Source organism: Cnephaeus nilssonii (genome assembly GCF_951640355.1).
Source record: "Cnephaeus nilssonii genome assembly, chromosome: 8".
NCBI lineage: Eukaryota > Metazoa > Chordata > Mammalia > Chiroptera > Vespertilionidae > Cnephaeus > Cnephaeus nilssonii.
In genome coordinates, this window is record NC_137079.1 from 90332066 (window position 1) to 90353768 (window position 21703).

A 21703-nucleotide genomic window follows, 5' to 3' on the forward strand; every position below is an offset into this window, starting at 1 on the left:
TGTTTGTTTTGTTCTGTCTTAAGAAACTTATTCTTGGTGGAAGCAGTGGTAGCTGGTAAGAGGAAGCTGCAAAGATGGGCCTGGTCTCCTGGAAAGTATAGCTTCTGTCTCTTACCTTCCCTTTCTTTCCATACTGAAGTGACTGCCATGTTTGAAAGGACCTCTGTGGGGGCCAGAATCTGTTCTTCCCTCGGCCTTTAGTTCCTTCTTTAGGGTTGGAGGGCTGGCTAGATGAAATGAGAGGCCTAAAATAGGACCAGCATTTTTTTTTCCCAAGTTTGATATTAATTTTATTCTATTTTTTTTTTTATAACTTTAAGTACATAAAGGTTAATTTCCACATGCCCCAGGAAATGAATAGAAGTTACAGGACAGTCTCTCTTCCCACCAAAAATCATTGCATATTTTGGGAAGTGCTTGTCCTAGAGGGAAAAGCAGAAATTTACATGAGCAGTGCTGTACAAGATTCTTACATAAGTCTTAAAACTAGCCTGCAGTAGAGATTTTAGTCCTCTGTCCAGGTGCTTAGCAGAAGCCGCAAAGCTGTTGAGCATGAAAGGGCAAAGGGACAGTGAAGATGGATCACAGGCACATAGCATGGAAGGAATGCCAGATTGCTTAGAATGCTATATTGTTTTTTCTTTATTTTAGTCATCTCTGTATGAAGGTGCTGGGCAGGGGTCCCCAGAAAAGAAAGGGTCCTAGACTCCTTAAACTAGCCTGGGTGCAGGACAATGTCACAGAAGCTGGTACAGGAGAACCTACTGTCTCCGGTTCAGGCAGAGCCAGAATGGAATCTATTTATATAAAACCCTAATATGCAAATCTACCAAACAGTGAATGACTGGTCGCTATGACACGCACTGACCACCAGGGAACAGATGCTCAACGCAGGAGCTGCTCCCAGCCCGCAGGCCCCAACCAGCGGTGGCTTGTGAGTGTGTGGTGCCAGGCCAAGGCGGGTGCGAGTGGGGGGGCCCCGATCACCTTGCCAGTCCCCCCACAGATCGGCCCTGATCGCCGACCAGGCCTAGGGACCCTACCCATGCACAAATTTTGTGCACCGGGCCTCTTGTACAGAATAAAAGGAATGCTTAGAGCAGTGATGGGCAACCTTTTAAGCTTGGTGTGTCAAACTTTGCCAAAAAACTGAGCATAACTCGGGTAGTGTGTCACTTTGAGGAAAAAGCATTATTTCGCAAATGTTTCATCCTCAGGAGCAGCAAATGTTTCATCCTCGGCATGCGGCCACCTCAGCGGCCGCGTGTCATCAGAAATGGCTACGCATGTCAGTGCTGACACGCGTGTCATAGGTTCGCCATCACTGGCTTAGAGGAAACAATTTTGCTTGGAATGCTAGATGGCCAAGCTTCAGCCTTTGGTCCAGTGCAACCCTTGCTTCAATTTAGGGCCAGCATTTTGAGACTATTCCTCCTGGTAGCAGATTGGTTAAATAGTTCCTGCAGCTTGTTGTTTTCCTCTCCAATCTAGTGAAATACTTTGAAGAATTTGATCTTGGACAGTAGTGGAGCTTTCATTGGGTACCTTCTGGAATATTTTCTTAATTTCATTTACAACTACAAGTGAGCCCCAATTCTTGAGAACTGTAGAATGAAAAAATAAAATTTCTACCTTGTATAATTATTAAGAGTTCCTTCAATGCTGTGATTTTTCTTTTTCACTTGAAAAATCTTTTGTCCCTAATATTTGATTTTACAACTAAAATGAGCTGTGTGGTATATTGACCAGGGTAATTTAACACCAAGATTACCACAGGTAACACCATATGTTGCTGATTATTGACTTTTTAAGGGTACTCTTAGGTTTCTGTTTGAAGTGCTTAATGATTTTATTTCTCTCTTTTAAATTAATATATTTGTGAATGGAGAACTTGCCCTTCAAACAGGCATCACTTTTCTTCAAGAGACCATGTCAAGTAATGGAAATGGAAAGTGTTTTACAATCTGTATGAAAATGCTGCGTAAGCCATGTAGTTAGATGTTACATTCCTCTGCAGTTAACAGAAAACTTGATTCATTAATAATGTCTCAAACAAGTAGAGGGGTTATTTTTCTCTTATAATAAGGAGTCCAGAGGTAGGCATTTCAGGGCTGGTTAAAGCCATCAAAGATCCAGACTGCTTCTGCCTTTCTATTCAGCCATCCTTTAGTGATCTCACCTCAGAGCCTCAAGATGGCTGCTCTCCAGCCAGCATTGCATCTGCCTTCCAGGCAGGTAGAAGGGGAAGGATCCATGGGGAAAAAAGCAGATACTAGCTGCTGTGCCTGTTCTTTTTCAAAGAGCTTACTGGAAGCTCAGTTCAGTGATTTCTGCTTACACATCATTAACCAGCACCGAGTCATACTGCTATACCCTAGCTGTTCATGAGGCTGGCTGGGAAGAGTAGTTAGTTGTTTTGGTGTGGTGTGTTGTTACCCTGAACACAATTGGGATTCTGATGGAAAATATTTTGAAATGAATTATGTGTTTATTGTCTCTAAACTAATGAGACTCAGGAGGAATAAAATAAATGAACATTTATTGAAAACCTACATATTTTGTGATGCTGTGCTGGTTGCTTTTGGGGACATCTTACCTTATAATAGAGAAACATGCAAATTGACCGCACCTCCGCTATGCCCACGATTGGGCCGGCAGGAGGCTGGGGGCGGGACTCCGGGTGGCATATCCGCCGTTGAGAAGATCAAGATGGCGGTGCCCAGTGGCCGGGCCCATGCCGCGGCTACCGGGGGTGCCTGGGGCGATCGGCACCCCGGGGGGGCGTGGCCGGGCCCATGCCGCCTCTCCCCGGGGTGCCTGGGGCGATCGGCACCCCGTGGGGGCGTGGCCGGGCCCATGCAGCCGCTCCCGGGGGTGCCTGGGGCGATCGGCACCCCGGGGGGCGTGGCCGGGCCCATGCCGCCGCTCCCGGGGGTGCCTGGGGCGATCGGCACCCCGGGGGGCGTGGCCGGGCCCATGCCGCCGCTCCCGGGGGTGCCTGGGGCAATCGGCACCCCGGGGGGCGTGGCCGGGCCCATGCCGCTGCTCCCGGGAGTGCCTGGGGGGATCGGCCACCTAGGGGGGCGTGTCCGGGCCCCTCCCGCCCCTCCCGCCCCTCCCGGGGTTCCCGGGGTTGATCGGCCACCTGGGGGTGTGTGGCCCTGCCCCTCCCGCCCCTCCCGGGGGTCCCGGAGGCAATCGGCCACGCGGGGGGGCGTGGCCTGCCCCTCCCGCCCCTCCCGGGGGTCCCGGAGGGCGATTGGCCACCCGGGGGGGGCGTGGCCGGGCCCCTCCCGCCCCTCTCGGGGGTCCCGGGGGCGATCGGCCACTTGGGGGGGCGTGGCCGGGCCCCTCCCGCCCCTCCCGGGGGTCCCGGGTGTCGATCGGACACCTGGGGGGGGCGTGGCCGGCCCCTCCCGCCCCTCCCAGGGGTCCTGTGGGGCGATCGGCCACCTGGGGGGGCGTGGCCGGGCCCATCCCGCCCCTCCCGCCGCTCCCGGGGGTCCCAGGGGCCGAGGCTTTCCGGGCCTTGGGCACCAGCGGGGAGCCTGCACCGATCGCAGGAAACCACTGGGGGTCGGCTCCTGTGATCGGTAGCAGGGACGCTGGGTGCAGCGAGCCCAAGGCCAGGAAAGCCTGGGGTGGAGGCTTTCCAGGCCTTGGGCACCAGTGGGCAGCCTGCACGGATTGCAGGAAACCACTGGGGGTCGGCTCCTGCGATCCTTAGCAAGGATGTTGGGTGCCGCCGAGCCCAAGGCCACCGCCGGGGCCAAGCCCCGACCCTGAAAAAGGCAGAAGGCGGTGGCCACAGCCAAGGCCTGGGTCCCTGGTGCCGGCAGAAAACTGGTGCAGGCAGCCAGGTGAATGAAGGTCTATTGCACGAATCTTCGTGCAAATGGGCTACTAGTTATTTCATATTAGCCATAGCACTCAGATAAGTTATATACACATTTCTATAAAGGAATAAAATAAGTTCAAGATGGATTTAAAGAACTAAAAAGCAGGTTTAATTGTATTACTTGTGGAAATGTTTTTACAGTCAATCTGTTAAGCTTATAATTAATTTAAAGGACTATATCTTAAACTTAGATACTATAATGGGAAATTTTGACAAATCCTACCTTATAATAGAGAAACATGCAAATTGACCGCACCTCCGCTATGCCCACAGCCAATCAGAGCGAACAAGATGGCAGTTAATTTGCATATGCGGGCGCTGAGCGGCCTGGGTCCAGGAAACATCCTCCAGACCCAGGCCGCTCCTAGCCTGTAGGCCTGTGCTTAGGTCCTGAGCGGCAGGGGTCCCAGAACGCCCCCTGGCCACTCAGAGCCTATGGGTGTAGGCGCCAAGCAACCTGGTGGTAGAGCCTATGGGTGTAGGTGCCAAGCAACCCCAGCGGCTTGCAAAGGCTCCTGCACAAAGCGGCGGTTTGGGGCCACGCCCCCAGCCAGGCGCCCAGGACCAGGGGCTGCTGCTGGCCTCCTGGGTTTGCCGAGACCCTGGCGGCCACCGCTGCGTGCTGCCCAGGGTCCCTGCAAGCCTTGAGCCTGGGGCCCATGGTGGGGCTGGCTGCTGGCCTTGGGGCGTTTGGAGATGGGGATGTTCCCGCCCCGCCCCAGAGGCTTTCCAAGCTCCAGAACCAAGTGGCAGATTGTGTCCACGCCCCAAGCCTAGCGCCCTCCACAGGGGGATGGCTGCTGGCCTCTGGGGTGTGCGGAGACCCCGGCAGCCACCACTGGGTGGCAGGGACACGCCCCTAGCCCAGTGGACACAACCCAGGGGCTGCATGAGCTGCAGAGGATACACCTTTTTAAAAAAAATTTTTATTGATTTTTTTTTTTTTTTTTTTTTTACAGAGAAGAGGGGAGAGGGATAGACAGAAATATCAATGAGAGAGAAACATCCATTAGCTGCCTCCTGCACACTCCCCACTGGGGATATGCCTCCAACCAAGGTACATGCCCTTAACAGGAATCAAACCTGGGACCCTTCAGTCTGCAGGCCCATGGTCTATCCACTGAGCCAAACCATTTTGAGAGTAAATACCTTTTCTGACCACTCATTGGCTAAGCTCCCTGTAGGCCACCAATTGCAGTGTTCTTGGTAATTTGGGTTATAAGAATCCAAGAAGGTAATCTAGGGTTTTTCCACCACACTCTTGAAGGAAAAAATGAAGGTCCCTTGAGGGATTCCAGATTGGAGAGACTGCAGGCTGGGCTGAGGGACAACACCCCCCGCTACCCCCCCTCCCCACCGTGCACGAATTTCGTGCACCGGGCCTCTAGTTTAGTTATATTAATTTAAAAAAAATCTGTTTTGAAGCCAGCATTCATTAATGAAGGCTTGGAGAAAATATTTGCAACATATATTAAAACATCTTAATAGCGCTCAGCAGGTGTGGTTCAGTGGTTGAGCGTCCACCTACCAACCAGGAGGTCATGGTTCAATTCCCGGTGGGCACATACCTGGGTTGCTGGCTTGATTTCCAGTGTGGGGCGTGCAGGAAGCAGCCAATCAATGATTCTCCTCATGATGTTTCGATCTCTCTCTCCCTCTCCCTTCCTCTCTGAAATAAATAAAAAAATATTTTTTAAAAATCTTAATATTTATAATAGATACAAAAGCTCTACACATAAGTGATAAAATAGTAATTATTAAAAAACAAAAAATATGGAGAGGCGGATACTTTTGAAAAATAATACAGATAGTAAAAATTATTGAAACAAAATAGTTAAAGCAATTAAATTAAAATAAAACTTTTTAAATTCCAGCTTGATAAATATTTTGAAAATTTGACAGTATCCAGTTTCGTAAGGATCTAGGGAGAAAAGCCTCTGCCATCTGTCATTGGCAGTCCTGTTAGACTGATACCATCATTTTGGAGAGCAATCTGACAGACAGTACCTGTCAAAATGTGAAATGTACATACCTTTGACTCCGCAAACTGACTTTTTTGGGTGAATATTACAGGAATATTTGCATGATTTTACAAGGATGTTTATTGTAGCAATGCAATTATATTAATATGTGGAACAAGCCCTGGCTGGTTTGGCTCAGTGGATAGAGCCTTGGCCCGCAAACTGAAGGGTTCCGGGTTCAGTTCTATTTAGGGGCAGGTACCTCGATTGCAGGCTTGGCCATACAATGCAATTAACTGGAAAGCTATCTATGGACTATTATGCAGGAAACGTGCAAAGTAATATGTATACTATTTTTGTGATACCTCTTCCACTTAAAAAAAAACAAAACATCTATGTATGCATATAAAACAATCGAGGTAAGCAGTCTGATGATTTTTCACTTTTTTTTTTTTTAATCCTCACCTGAGGATATTTTTCCATTGATTTTCTTTTAGAGAAACCTGCCAGGGCTGATTTTTCACTTTTTATATAGGTAGAGGTATTATTTGATTTTTTTGCAAAGGCGAATTAGGTGTGTGTGTGTTTTCTTAAAAAAAAAAAAGAAAGAAAGACTAGTAATGACTTTTTGAAAAACAGGATTTTCAAAAATAAAGGAATATATAAATTTTTTATTATGTAAAAATGCTTAAAATGGTGATTTTTATGCCTTGCTTTCTGGGAGTGGTGGCGGAGCCAATGATGGATTAGTAAACAATCTAAATGATAGAATAGTGGGGGAAAAATACTATCTTGTATGAATCAGGATAGGCTAGATTATATTTTAGTTACAGACAACATCCAAATCTCAGTGGCTTCAACTATTGAGTGTTATTGGTGGGTTTTATTTACAGCTGGTGAGCTAACAGACTTCACCAACTTGGGAAAGGGGATTGGCAGATCCAGCCCTGGCTTTTAGAGACTTCTTCCCAGAATTGACAAATACCAGTTCCACTTCATCAGTCAAAGCAAGTCCCATGGTCATGCCCGAATTGAAGGAGGCTGGGAAGTGCTATCCTACCATGTATTCAGAAGGAAGAGAATTCAGAGTATTTGTGAACACAGCACTTGAAAAGGGGTAGTACTGGAGAGGAGCTTCTAGAACAGTGTCTAGCACATAGTTATGTGTTTTCATTTTTATAAATACAGTAATTTACACAAAGCTAGACACATTTTATTTAAATGTATATAAGATATGATTTGCATATTGATGAATCAACAGGCATTTGTTGAGTTTACGTCATTGTACTAAATCTGTGAATGACAAAAATATATTTTTGTTCTCACCACAAAAACATTCTGTAACTGTGTATGGTGATGGGTATTAACTAGACTTATTTTGGTGATCATTTAGCAATGTATGCAGATATGGAATCATTATGTTGTACAGCTGAAATTAACACAATGTTGTATGTCAATTATACCTCAATTAAAAAAAATAAAAATAAAAGGATTTTTAGCTTGATGTCTTAATGTGTTTTCAGTCATATGTGTGGACTGAGTGAAGATGGTGCCCACCCATGCATGACTTCATGCACCGGGCCTCTAATATATACATATATATTAGAGGCCCGGGTGTGTGTGTGTGTGTCTGTGTGTGTGTGTACACACACACACACACACACACACACACACACACACACACACACTGAGTGGCCAGATTATTATGCGATCAGAGATCATAATAATCTGGCCACTCAGTGTATAATTAGTGGAATGCTGTCTCTCCTGCAATAGATGAACGATGGACTTTGATTGTATCAGGCTTTCCTGATACAATCAAAGAGATCATAAAAAATCATTGTACCACTGAAGTCCTTCTCAGATAATTAAATCAATGGAAGCAACCACCTTATGAATCACCACTTTTAATAAATTTTTATAGGGCAGGTCACCAAACAAGTGTCTTTTACTTTTATATTTATTTCAGAAGAGAAGGAATAGTAGCTTAACATAGTTGAGTAATTCTTATGGGTCAAGTTTTGTATAGGGTTTTAATATCATTATATCATTGACTCTTCAACAACACTCTGAGTTTGTATGATTATCCTCATTTATGAATTCAACAGAATTTTGTCTTGGGCCACCTGGGTTTAGTGCTACATTTTGGCAGCACTTTTTATGAGTATCAGTAAAGAGAGGATATGAAAGACAATTAACATTTTTTGAGCACTGATCATGTGCCAGCACGTTACCTCATTAAAACTTTGCTCTAGGCCCGTGGTCGGCAAACTGCGGCTCGCAAGCCACATGTGGCTCTTTGGCCCCTTGAGTGTGGCTCTTCCACAAAATACCATGGCCTGGGCGAGTCTATTTTGAAGAAGTGGCGTTAGAAGAAGTTTAAGTTTAAAAAATTTGGCTCTCAAAAGGAATTTCAATCGTTGTACTGTTGATATTTGGCTCTGTTGACGAATGAGTTTGCGGACCACTGCTCTAGGCTAACAGATGGCCTGTCTCTGATCCTAACTAGGAATTGACAATATATTGCTTTACTAGTCTACCTCTGCTACCAACTTCTGAGCTTCTTGAGGGCAGGGACTATTATATCTTGTTCTTCTGTGTATTCCCAGTGGTTTCCCACATTGTGTATCAATAAATAAAGCTAGTTAAATGAATGCCTGTGTAAGTGGATGGATGAATGAGAGGACTCAGTCAGATGTACCACCTGATCTCTAATCTGGAGAACTATGATTAACAGATAATTAATGGATTTTGAAATGATCATTGGGTATTTGAAGGGTGTCCTGAATGTGTACAGCCTGTCTACCTTGTATAAAGTAAAAGTACCTCTTCCTGTCACCCTCACTGTTAGTATACCGCATTCTCACAGAACGTTGCTGGAATGCCCCTGAACACAGAACATCACAGTTCTAGATGATGGGAGGCTTGCCAGAGCAAAACAATAAAGGCTTGGAGTGCCCCTCCCTGCCTGTCACCACTGTGAATACTGGTAGAGGGTGTGTTGCAAATGGAATGAGCAGTGCCACATGCCTTTCACCAAGCGGCAGTCACAAGACTGCTGGCACTTACCCACCTTTGGGAAGGCTAGAAAAGTGAATGAAATCTGTGATGCCTTCTGCTGCGCTAAAAATGTTGTTACTGAACAGATATATGCTAAAAAATGACACTAGACCACCAACTTACACCACATACAAGAATAAACTCAAAATAGATAAAAGACTTAAATGTAAGTCATGAAACCATAAAAATCCCAGAAGAAGCCATAGGCAGCAAAATCTCAGACATCTTTCGTAGCAATATGTTTACAGATACATCTTATAGGGCAAAGGAAACTAAGGTGAAAATAAACAAATGGGACTACTTCAAAATAAAAAGCTTCTGCACAGCAAAAGAAACCATCAAGAAAACGAAAAGGGAGCCCACTGTATGGGAGAACATATTTGGCAATGATACATCAGATAAAGGGTTAATATCCAAAATATATAAGGAACTCATACAACTTAACAAAAAGGAAGATAAACAATCCAATTAAAAAATGGGCAAAGGACCTAAATAGATACTACTCCAAAGAGGACATACAGATGGCCAAGAGACATGAAAAAATGCTCAAAGTCTCTGATCATCAGAGAGATGCCAGTTAAAACGACAATGAGGTATCACCTCACACCTGTCAGAATGGCTACCATCAACAAATGACAAATGCGGGTGAGGATGTGGAGAAAAGGGAACCCTAGTACACTGCTGGTGGGAATGTAGACTGGTGCAGCCCCTATGGAAAACAGTATGGAGTTGCCTAAAAAAATTAAATATGGAACTGCCATTTGACCCAGTGACCCCACTTTTAGGAATATATCCTAAGAATCCCAAAACACCAATCAGAAAGAATGTATGCATCCCTATGTTCATAGCAGCACAATTTACAATAGCTAAGATCTGGAAACAGCCCAAGTGCTCATTAGTAGATGAGTGGATATGTGGTACATGTATACCATGGAATACTATGCAGCAGTTAAAAAGAAGAATCTCTTACCCTTTGAGACAGTATGGAGGGACCTGGAGAGTATCATGCTAAGTGAAATAAGTCAGAAAAAGATAAGTATCACATGATCGCACTCATATGTGGAATCTAAGGAACAAAATAAACTGATGAACAGAATGGATCCAGAGACATGGAAGCATGAAACAGTGTGGAATCTCAAAGGGAAGGTGGGGGAAGATGGGTGGGTGGGAGGTATTCAACCAAAGAACTTGTATGCATATATGCATAACCCATGGACACAGACAATAGGGTACTGAAGACCTGGGGTGGGGGGCAGGGGTGGGCTGGGGGACATATGTAATACTTTCAACAATAAAGATTTATTAAAAAAATGCTGTTACTGTAATGGTGAGCTGCAGAGCTCAAAGTAGGAAAAAGCAAATGGTGCCTCACTTTCTGTGATTTTCCTTTCTCTCCTTTCCTTTCTCAACTATGTTCTCTCAAGATCTACTTCTTCCACCTCCAAAGGTGGACAAATATAGAGGAGATTCTCCTCCTGACCCTTCCAAAATTAAATGATGGAACTGAGGTTCTTTAAATAGGATTGGGGATTATTTTCCTCTCTCTACCTCATATTGTGGGTCAGAAACAGTGGTTACTTATGGAACACACAGGCAGAGAGAATGATTCCTTCCTTATTTTCTATTCTGGGCTGATCTTCCTTACAAGTCCCTTCCCAATTTGGATATGGACGGGTTGGGGTAGACGGGGGAGACTAAAATAAGTAATTAGTCTGATGCAGGTAATATTAATTTTTAAATATACAAACTTCTGATTTTCACATTTCCTCTCCCTCCCTGTTCTTCACTATGATGGCATTTGGGTGAAGCGGTGGGGAGTGGTACAGGAGTGGATAGACCCACCTGGTGAGCTCCAGATCCTTTATGGCTCTGCCCTGAGCAGCTGCTCTGGCCTGGTGCCTAGACTGGAGATCGCTGAGGGATAACCTCCGTGCCTGGAGTTGCTGCTGAAAACTCTTGCTGGTAGAACTCGTGTTATGCTTGGTCATGTCTGGTGGTGCTCCTGGCAGGCTCCACTTTACTTTGGCTCTTTCGGGCATGCCTACCCTCTGGGTCTGTGCCATATCCTTTATCCAGCTACACATGCTTCTAGTGTTCTGCGGACCACTGGCTCTCTCTAGTTGGTCTCAGGTAAGCTAGAACAGTTTATAAATTTTAAATACTGAACCTGGTAGAGGGCAGGCACCCTCTTAAAATGAAAATTAACGAGTAGGGATTTTGGGATAACATTCATTCATTTGCATTTATTAAACATTTGCTAACAATATGGCCATTACTGTGCTGGGTTGTGATCTTAGAAACACAGGTCACACAGTTCTGTTCTCCAAGAGCTCATAGTTCGGTCAAGGAAGCAGGAAAGTAAACTGTTAGAGTAGAGCAGTTGTAGTAGAGAAGGATGATTGTATATAGCCCAAACTGGGACAGTTTTCTTTAATATATATTTCTGTTGATATCAGAGAGGAAGGGAGAGGGAGAGATCAATAGATACATCAGTGATGAGAGAGAATCATTGATCAGCTGTCTCCTGCATGCCCCATACTGGAGATCGAGCCCACAACTCGGGCATGTGCCCTGACCGGGAATCGAACCGTGACCTCCTGGTTCATAGATCAATGCTCAACCACTGGGCCATACCAACCAAGCTAAACTGGGACAATTCTAAAGGTTAAAAATGGTTTAAGATGGTAAATTTTATGTTATATTCTTTTCCTACAATATACAAAAAAGGTGAAGGTAGGTGCTATTAATGTTCAGGCCAGGACAACAGACATCAATCAGGGCAGTTCTGGGCAAACCAGATGAATGGACAAGCTGCACTAGAAAGATGAAAGGTTGCCAGGAGGCAGAGACAGAGCAGGGAGAATGATACAGTGCTTTACTTTCCTCATCTCTAAAATGGGGATAATTATGGCACTTCTTTCATATGGGTAGTTAGGAGAATTCAGTGAGTCAATTCAGGCTCCTGGAATACTGCCTAAGAGTTGTGTTTTTTAAATCTCCTCACTCATTTTTCACTAGTCAGTCACCTGTGGTTTTCCTTCATTGTAGATCTTCAGATTTTTGTGTGTATTTTTTACACAGTAACCTCTCAACAGATGTTTGTGGTTTAATCTTTCAGACCTCATTATACCCTCATCAGTGAAAATCACTCATCTTTCCAGCACACCACATGTCAAAATACACATTTAGTGAACTTTTGGAAGTTACCTTATTTCTAGCCCTTTCTCATTTCCTCTAGAAATTCTGAGTATTCTCTGGTGCCTGTCCTTCCAATCTTGTGGTTGTTTTCATCTTTTCACAACAGGCAATTACTACAGGCAACTCTTTTTAAAGGAATGGATCCTTTTTTAATTTATAGAAGTAATTTCTTTACTGCCCCCCCCCCCAGCTTTTAAAATAAAGGGGCAGAATAAAGAGACATAATTAAATGACTGTGCTCCTACTGTCACCTACTATTCTTTTCAAGAGCAGATTTTGAGGTGATTGAACCTTGTTTTGAGATAACATGATAAAGGATGAAGGATTAGAGAAAAGATCTGGTTGGGAGAAACCAATATACACTGAGGGGGAGGGGACATGGGCAGTTGGCCAGCCTGCCTGCTGTTCGAACTCCTGGTCAAGGGGACAATTTGCATATTAGCCTTTTATTATATAGGATATACACTGAGTGGCCAATTATTATGCGTTCAGAGATCATAATAATCTGGCCACTCAGTGTATAATGACATTGATTCATTTCAGTAGAGGGCTACTCCAGGCACACATTTACTTGCGATAGCTGTGGACATATTACTGCTGGATTCTGATAGAATTTGCTAAGAGCAGGAGTTCAGATTTCATCCCAGATGCTCTCTCTTGGGCCTTGACTGAGTATTTGTAGTACTGGTCCCAAGAACAGTGGTGTGAGCCATCACTCTTGCATGGTTGTGACTCCTGATTTGCTTTCCTTGGTTCCATTCATCACTGAAAGTGGCAAGAATCTTGTGTATTGGGATCTCTATGTGACTGCATTAGGCTGCGTTCACTCTGCTCATTTTATGTTAATTTAGCATGTGTTCAACAAATGTTAGTTGAGTTCCTGACTATCAGACACTATTCTAGGCAGGGGATAATATTAGTAAACAAAACAAAGATCCTTACCCCTGTGGAGCTTATATTCTGGGGAGAAATAAACAATAATCATAAAAGGTAAGTAAAGAGGGTGTTAGAAGATGATGAGCACTGTGAACAAAATCAGAGCAAGATAAAAGGACTTGGGAATACAGATACGGGGTGGACGGAGGTGGAGTTTCCACTTTCTAAAAAGGGATGGCTAGGGTAGTTCTCACTGAGAAGGTGATATTTGAATCAAGATTGGAAGGGTGAGAGGATTAGCCATGAAGCTGCCTGGGCATGAATTTTCTTGGCAGATGGAACAGCCAGTGCAAAGGCACAGTGGCAGGAATGTTCCTGAAGTTAGGGAGGCAGTGTGGCTAGGAGGGCAGTGCTAAGAGACGACGTCATGGGGGGACGTCACAGGATGGAATATTGTGTTACAGACCATTATAAAGATAGTGGCTTTCCTTCTGGTAAAACAGGAGCCACTACAGGAGGTGATGAGATTTAACTTGTTTAATTGTGTCACCTGATGGTGTGAGAGTCAACTAGGTGCAGGGTTGGGGTGAGTAAGGACAGAAGCTGGAAGACCAATTGGGAGGTCATGGCAGTAGGAGAGGTGATGGTGGTTTTGACCAGGATGGTGGTGGCAGAGGTAGTGAGAGGTGGTTGGGTACCTGTCACAGGTAACTATAATTTCATAATTCAAACTTAGTGGTTAATGATCAAGTATATTCTGATTAAACAGAACTTTAGCCACATACACTTCTGGAATTGGTATGATGATTTCTCCTATTATGCACGCATGTGTATACCATTTGTTCATGTAAACATTTGGGATGCAAAACTCAGGTTTCTTGAGTTTAATCTTGTTTTAACGCTGGAAAGAATGTAGCTGTCCTTTAGCCCCAGTTGTGTAATAAAAGTGAAAATGTGTATCTTTACATTAAAGGTAATAATTCTTAAAAAAAAAGATATTTAGCCCTGGCCAGTTTGCTCAGTGGTTAGACTGTCAACCAGAGCACTGAAGTATCTCGGGTTCAATTCCCAGTCAAGGGCATGAACCTGGGGCTGCAGGTTGGATTCCCAGCCCTGATTGGGGTACGTTTGGGAGGCAACCAATCTCTCTCTGTCTTCCTCCTCTCTCTTTTACTCTATCTAAAAAAATCAATAGAAAAAAATATCCTCGGGTAAGGATTAACAAAAAAAAAAAATCCTATATAATAAAAGGCTAATATGCAAATAGACCGAACGGCGGAACAACCAAACAACCGGTTGCTATGACATGTGCTGACCACCAGGGGGCGTGCGCAGAACATGGCGGGCGTCAGGCACGGTGGGATGGTGGAGCAGGTGAGTGGGGGCCAGACCAAGGCGGGATGCCGGTTGCTGTCATTGGGGCGAGCCTCTGCTGGTTACTGAAAATTCATTGTTCTCACACCTGCTGCCTACACTGGCCCCGCTCGCACCCGCTGCCAGCTCCAGAGCCGCTGCTTGCACCCACTGCCAGCGCTGGTCCCACTTGTGCCTGCAGCCAGTGCCAGAGTCGCCTCTCGCACCCACTGCCGGTGCCCGGCGCTGGTCCTGATCGCTCTGCGCCGTCAGTGGGTGTGAGCAGCAGCTGCCGGCCCCGATCGCCCCTGAGGGCTTCTCCACCTCCCTCTGCTCCTGAGGGGCGATCAGGGCAGCAGCTGCCACTCGCACCCACTGATGGCACCAGCCCCAATCACTCTGCACTGCCGTCAGCGAGTGCAAACGGGGCTGATGCCGTCAGCGCAGGGGAGAGGCAACAGTGGGAGCAGGGATGCCGGCAGTGTGGGGACCGGGGGCCGCGGCAGGAGGGGCTGGGAGGGGGTGCGGAGGATGAGCCAAGACCCACCCCTGTGCCCACCACAGCCTTACGGCCCACAGTTCTTTTCAAGGTGCACGAATTCATGCACTGGGCCCCGAGTATATTTGTAACGTACAAAGCAAAATTACTCCACCCTTCACCACACCAACCACTACCAAAATTTGGTACTTATCCTTAATGAGCTAATAAAAATATGCCTCAATTTGGAGGGTTTCAGTTCAGTACAAAAATGGCAGCCATTTGTAGAATAAGTACCTCTGGACTTGAGAACTAAGCAAAAATATTACTGAGGCCAACTAAAATCATGTGGAATTCAGCCCATATTAGCCAGCCCAGAGTGCAACTAGCCCTAGTTGAGGGCCAGATGCTGACAGGGCAGGGATGAAATGCAGCCAGGACTTCGAAAAGGAAACTGATCTTGAGGGAGGGAATTTTCACTGACATAGCATTTAATACTTAGCACTCCAGTGAGTTATTTCTGTTGATTGTTTTAATATTGTCGTATGTTGTTCATATGTTTATGAATGAGGCTGGCTAAGAATTTTTAGTGAACTCTTCTTGATAGATGGGTGACCCAGAGCCCCTGGCTGCCACACTAGTGCCTAACAGTGAGGATCTGGGGAGGACTGAAGGGGATGCTGAAGGGGAATTAATATTTTAGAATTTCCTATGAAATCTGGAACTTCTAAGTGAGGGCATGAAGCCCAAGTTTGTCTTTAGAACATAAATTCTTCAACAATAAGTCCTAGATCTTTTCTTGTTCTTACACATTTGTAGCAGCATTTGCATAGTAGGGGGAAGACAGGGTTTCGAATGGAACTGGTCTGGTTCAGATTATTGGTGAGGCTTGAATAAGTTAACTGCCTTTAAGCCTCAGTTTCCTTCTCTGTGCAACTGGGTTTTTTGCAAACCTACTTGTTAGAGGTTTTGTAAGGATCATACCAGGCCATGTAGAGTTATAGGAACCATCATCTGTTGTGCAAGGCTCATTAAATATCCCCTTCCTCTTTTCCACCACTGGCTCAAACCATTAATTTTAATTGATGATTTAACATCATAGGTGTTTATAGTTTAATTTTTTATAATGAAGTATATTACATTTCATAATTTATGTGATTATTGTGGCAGGGCCTAAAACAAAATGAAACAAACCTAACACAAATTCTATTTCATTGAGTTTTTTGTTTACAATTTAATGTTTACAAATTCTTCTCTGTAATATCTTATGTCACATTACTAAAGACAGCAACAATATAACCAAAAAGGCAGAGATTCATTTCCATTTCTTGTGGCTGGAGACAAGTAGATGCCATTCAGCTGCTTTACTCTGCATGTCATGTTTAACTGAGTGGGATTTTTTTACTTGAGGATTTGTAATATCTAAAAAGGGCCTTATAAATTGACTGACCAGCATTTTAAAAATAGGATCATAAGTATCAGTAAAGTTTAAGCAGCAGGACAAATTCTTGCAGGGTTTAGATATCTTCTAAAGACATCTTTCTGTGCTCAGTGGAGCATTTGTGTTCATAACTGATCCATTTTGATGGATTTAAACTGCATTGACAGTTTCCTTGTATATGAAATGAGAAATTTGACTAGATTATTGCTCAGGTGTCCTTTAGTTTAAAATTGAAATTCTAAATTCCAAAATTTTAGTTTTAAGCTAATGAGAAGACAGTCTTGGAAGATGCCTCTGAAATTAGTAGCTAAGTGGGAAGCCCCTTGAGCTGTTCTGATTACCTCATGATGTGAGGCAGGGTAACAGAAGGAGGTCACTGAAGCACACCAAGTGGATAGAGTAGGTTTCTCCTGATCAGCTTTGGTCTCTATTTAAACATTCATTTTTGCCTACAGTAGATTTAGGAGTACTGATGGTTATTGCTATTAATTAAATGTCTAAAAGAATTTGAGCCCCTTGGAAATTGATGCAATGTAACCACGAGTGTATTTTAATATTATCTTAATGAAATATGGTATATGAAAAGAGAATGTTATTGCGATAAATTGTATTTAAGTTTCCTAATTAATGTGATTTTGGGAAAAGCTCTTGAATTATTAAAGCTTCAAGTTCCTCAGTGCAAAATGCTCTATTTACCTATTTTTATTTTTTTCTATTTATCTTTATGGGTTATACTAGTATAGTGAATAATGAAATAAAGTTCATGTGATAAGGGCTTTATTAAGTACTATAAAGTGTTATACCCTACATAGACCATAATCATTAATATCCTGAGCTTTTTACACTAAACTGCTGTGCTGCATGTGGTGGAGAATTAGAAAACTCAGACATGTAGTTAATAAATTTGAAAGAATTCTGATTGGAAAACAAGGAGAAAGTACCTATGTCATTATGGCCAAAGGATAATTGAGCTTCTTTCTTTAGCAGCACTTCTCTTTTTAATATTTTGATATATGTATATGTTTTTTCTTTTCTCAGTTTGTACATGTATTACATTTTTATAAAAATAGGTAAAGCACCAAAAAATACATGAAACATGAGGTAAAAAACCACTCACGATCTCACCATCTTACAGCAACCACTGTTAACAGATTTCCTTGAACTCTTCTTTTTCTCTGATTTTAGTAAAGATCATTTTATATATACAGTCTTTTAAACCCTGCATTCGCCAACATGATGTTTCTCACACACTGGAAGTGATGGGCAGAAATACGGAGCCTTAGCCATATAGGTATTTGAGCTACTGAATCAACCTGGAGTGCCTGCCTTCTAGTCCTTTTGTTTAAATTAGATCCTTTTTGTTTAAGTCACTTTAGTTAGGTTTCTTTTATTTGCAGCCCAAACAACCCCAAACTGAGAAAACTGTCTTGAATTTATTAATTCCTCCCATGCATGATTTCTTCCTTTTTTTTTTTTCCACTGAAAATATTTTTTGGCCTTTTGTATTGAAACTGGAATTTATTTGCCAGGAAGGATGATCCCATCATACTTCTGCTGGAACCAGCACATGGCCTTCTCTTTGCTGATTCTGTGTTTGGCCCTAATGCAACCTGTCCTGCGTTTCTTGTCTTTTGCTGAAACCTGGCCTACCAGTACCATATAAACGTCCAGGACGTAGATACCAATATTTGGGTCATATTTGATCCCCAGATTGAGGTGTTCTGGATCCCCAAACCAAAGTTTCCAGTATCTGAAAAGTAATTTTTTTTGTAATTTGTACTCTCACACCTTCAGAACTTTCTCCAAGATTTCTTCTGCCTCAGCCCCATGGACTGTGCAGTGGACAGCAATATTTTCATTTCTCCTAATGCCAAAGGATCTGACAGTGTATCTGGCTTTGGAGAACACACGGGTCTGGCCTGTGAGCTGCTTCAGGACCTTGGCTGCCCGGATCAGTCTGTCTCCGCTTTTCCCCACACAGATGTTGAGGCAGAACCTGTGGATGCGAAGTTCCCTCATGGGGTTCTCCTTTTCCCCTTAATCCTGCGCCTTGATGAGAAACAGGAAGAGATTTCTTCCTTTTAAAACATGTGAATGTAGACTAAATTACTATGAGTGGAATTTGTGGATTAAAGATTATACACTTTATTAAGTTTTTGACCTCTGCGGGATTTCCTTTATTTTCTTGCCAGTTCATCGTGAGATTTTAAAACATTTTTTTTTAAATGAAAATTTTGGAGTTTTAAACTGGTAAAGTTTCCTTTTCTTCTTCTTCTTCTTAAAAATGTTTGATTCACTATAGTGCCTGCAATGTTATTTCTTTATTTATATACACTATTTTTTTAGCATCTACTCTATGCCTGATACTTTAGCACATATTTCCTCATTTAGTAACCCAGTGTGTGTGTGTGTGTGTGTGTGTGTGTGTGTGTGTGTGTGTGTGTGTGTTTTAATAGGCATATTTTACCCATTAGTATTCACTGAATGTTTGGTCTTACCCATGGCATCTTGTGTTAAGTTTTCAAATTATTATGCTTTCTTATTGTTTACCCTTTTCTGAGTTTTGTCTTGAATTTTCTTTAAATTTCCTTGTGACTTGGAAGTTAAATATGTCTAATTTTTGTTATAATTGTGGGTACGTTTAATATTTGAACTTATCATTGGAGCAGTAGCTGTGGAGCTCCCCTAAACTATATAAGGTTCACCACATTCTTTTCTTCCTTCCCTTTATAGCCTAAATTTTGTTGAAATAATTAGAAATGTTTGTTCATATAATTGTTTTTAGCATTTTGCTTTCAAGCCTCCTTGCTGAATATTTGTATCATGATTTCAACACCATTTGCATACATAATTTAGATCACTGTAGTTTTGTTACTTTTATTGCTCACTGCTATTTGTTTTATACTTATCTATATCTATACTTTCAAATATCTTCTACTTTCTTGAGTTCTTTAATTTATTTTTTAATTGATTATATGTGCCCCTTTCTTAAGAATTTTTTTCCAGAAAGAATATGTGGAAAGTACATTGTTATCTTTCTATGTCTATTAATATTTTTCATTTGCTTTAAAATCATGATAATTACAATACTGATACTTTAGTTAAATTTGGGATTCTTACTAGGTCACAGTCTTTTACCTTCCAAGTCCTACAAACCTTACTCCATGGTCTTTTAGCAGTTAGTAGGGCAAGTGAGAAGCCTGATGTCCATCTCATTCATATAGCCCCCCCTTTTTAAAAAAAATCTTGGTGGAGGTTCCTATGTCTATTAAATTATTTTTCTCCTTGACATTCAGAAATTCTGGGATGTGTGGATTTTTTATGATTAATTCTGCCAAGTTCTGTGCATAATTTCAGTTTGAAAAACTCATTTTTAAGCCCCCCGCCATTATTTACTTAATTAATATTTCTGCTTTACTTACCTCTCCCTTCTCTTTCTGGAATTCCTGTTATATACATATTTGATCTTCTGGATCTGTTGTTCAGGTTTTATCTTTTTCACTGATAATTTATAGTTTTTTATTATTTTCCTGTGAATTCTGGGAGATTTCATTGAGCACTAATTTTATGCAGTAGCCAGTCTGCATTTCACTGCCTCCATGCTTTAGGCCACTAGTTTCACTTTTTGCTTTCAAATATTATTTCTTGTTACTCCCTTTTCACCTTTCCTTGAAGTAATGTTTGTTATCAGTGATTCACTATCAGTTTGAAGTTCACTGAGAATGTAAATTTTAAGATTTGTAAGCTTGTCTTGTTTCTTGCAGTTATTCAGATTATTCCATGTCTCTTAAAATATTCGAGTCTCTTCTATCTAGTTTGCTTGCTTGTCTGTTTGCTCATCTGCCAAGTGAGGTCTAGTTTATTCAGTTTGGGGAACTGAAATAATGCTTTATCGGAAATTGTGTAGACCGTGTCCAGTTCTTTTCATTACAGGCAAACATAGGGTAAAAGTTAGATTTATTGTAATTTCTCATCAGCAGCTTAGAGCTCTGATAGTTTGTGTGGGGTAGAGATGGACCTGTCGGCAGTGGGAGACAGCTGCAGGGCAGAGTCCCCCTTTGTTGCCGAACAGTCTCTCTTTTGTGTTGTCTTGGCAGCTCTGAGCCTACTGGAGTAGTTTCCCTTCGCCGTGCATAGCTGGCTGGCCTGGCATCCAGGCAGAACCTCTAGCATGACTCTTTGTCCAGCACTGCCTTGCTCCCAGTCTCTGCTCCTACCCAGAAGCTGTCTGCAGGCTCTGAAGATGAGATCCTGGTGGACTTGGCCCCTCTCTGTGTAGTGGAGTTTAAAGTTTGGGACTGATAGCCATTGTGTTCCAATCCTGGCTTTGCTACTATTAGCTGTGTGACATCGGGCATCTTGTTTAACCTCCGAGCACCAGTTTACTCGTGTGTATAATAATATTTAAATTTATTAACACTCTAAGGCACTTAGTAGGGTGTTTGGTTCTCAATAGCTAATGAATGGCGGCAGTTTTATTGTTGAGGTTTGGGGAACTGGCTGCTGATTAGGCTCTTTCTTCACTACTCTCTTTTCTACACCATCTCCTGCTCACTCTCCTCAAGGGTTCAGGTTTTGGATGGGCTCCTATGAAGTGGTCAGTAGGTGGTGAAGAATTTTCTCTATCAAGTCAGTTGGGTCATTTTAGCAAGGAATGATGAGACAAAGTAGTGGTCATATGCATCATGTTGGTTCCAGGTACTCACATATAATTCTTTAAACCACTGACTTTTATTTTAATAAATTATGTGAGGTAAGGGTCCACTTTTTGGGAACTAATTAGGGCATCACTGTTTATTGTATAATTAATTTTTCCCTCACTATAATAACTTTTTAGTATGCTAATTAGCATATATGCTTTTAGTTCTGTTCCATTGTTCAGTCTGTTTAATTTAGTACAGTACCATGATATTTGAGTCTTCCTTCAGTGACAAGAATAATTGTTAAGTGCATAGGGATTGGAGACAGACTTCTGGTTTGAATTCTGACTTCTTTAATGCCTGAAAGGTTAAGTAAATTACTTAATCTCTCTGGACCTCAGTTTTATCATCTTGAAAATGGGCTTAGTGATAGTGTCAATCTATAGGATACATGTAAAGATTAAATCATAATTCTCATAAAGTAATTAAAACTGAGCTTGGCTCAGTGTAAGTGCTCAATAATTGTTAATTATCATTTCATCTTAAAATACTGTTCCATGTGTAACACAGACTTTTTAAGAAACATTTAACTTTATTGTTTATATTATTAGAGAGGTCCCCTTTGATTTTTTTCCCCATTGACACCCCCCCCCCCCCACCATCCGGCACTCACCCCTCCAAAGCCTTCACACGCTATTGTCTGTATTCAAGGGCTATGCATACATGCATATAAGTTTCCTATTTAATCTCCCCCCCACCCACTTTCTCACCCCCACCTTCCCTCTGAAATTATTCAGA

General features: G+C 42.7%; 1 protein-coding gene and 1 pseudogene across 2 annotated transcripts in view; one reads left to right on the forward strand and one right to left on the reverse strand.

Moving 5' to 3' along the window:
- Positions 1 to 21703, forward strand: part of WDFY2 (WD repeat and FYVE domain containing 2) — a 224106-nt gene that overhangs the window by 29699 nt on the left and 172704 nt on the right. The window lies entirely within an intron of this gene.
- Positions 12632 to 20600, reverse strand: LOC307104343 (large ribosomal subunit protein uL5-like; annotated as a pseudogene). Its single transcript has one exon. The product of its transcript is annotated as a large ribosomal subunit protein uL5-like (transcript).